The sequence below is a fragment of the Penaeus monodon genome, chromosome 34, assembly GCF_015228065.2.
Source record: "Penaeus monodon isolate SGIC_2016 chromosome 34, NSTDA_Pmon_1, whole genome shotgun sequence".
Lineage (NCBI taxonomy): Eukaryota > Metazoa > Arthropoda > Malacostraca > Decapoda > Penaeidae > Penaeus > Penaeus monodon.
In genome coordinates this window covers 31,926,916-31,927,656 of record NC_051419.1, presented here as the reverse complement: position 1 = coordinate 31,927,656, position 741 = coordinate 31,926,916, and the positions used below count along the sequence as shown (strand labels likewise).

Genomic DNA, 741 nt, shown 5'->3' with positions numbered 1-741 from the left:
ATGGGGGTTGTGAGGATGACTTGATTGTGAGTTGTGAGGGAGGAGAGGGGAAAGGCTCTCAGTTGTAAGGGGATGTTGAGTTGTGAGTTGTGAGGGGGGGAGAGGGGGGGGTTGTGAGAGGGGAGTTGTGAGCGTGTGATAGGGTATGAGGATGTGTGAGGTTGTGGAAGTTGCTTGGAGTTGTGAGTTACGTGGAGTTGTGGGAATTACTTAATTGTAGTGTGAGGCTGTGAGTTTCTTAACTGCAAGCTGTGAGTCGTGTCTGTGTGGATCTGTAAGTTATATGGAGTCTAGGGTTGTGATCCTGTTGGAGTTGTGAATTGTTTTTACTTGTGAGTTGTTGGGCTGCGATATTCAGGTTCTGAAACGTGGTTATGTCGAGTTGCAAAAGTTGTGGTTGTTACCTAGCTTGGTTGCCGGGTTGTGGTTGCTTGATTTTAGTGTTGGCTGTATTGTGGTTGTGTGGACTGAATGTTTAGGTTGTTTGTGGTTGTTGTGCGAGCTGTGGGGCAATTTCGGTTGTGGGAGCTGGCTTTGGTAGTTGTGGTTGTAGTTCCGGTCTGCTGCGTGGTTATGTTGGTTGTGGTTGTGCTGTTATTTCGTCGTTTGTGGTTGTGGGCTGTTTGCAGGCTGTGAGATCGTTGACTGATTGTAGGCTGTGAAGTGTTGTTTGTGGTTGTGATTTGGTTGGCTGTGCAATTGTGAGAGGGTTGTGAGTCGCTAGGTTGCAGGGTGCCAGAC

The 741-nt window shown here is 48.2% G+C and overlaps 1 protein-coding gene across 1 annotated transcript in view; it reads left to right on the top strand.

Annotated features, from left to right (window-relative positions):
* Nucleotides 1-741, top strand: part of LOC119594732 — a gene marked incomplete at both ends in the record, with an annotated part of 13,535 nt that overhangs the window by 462 nt on the left and 12,332 nt on the right.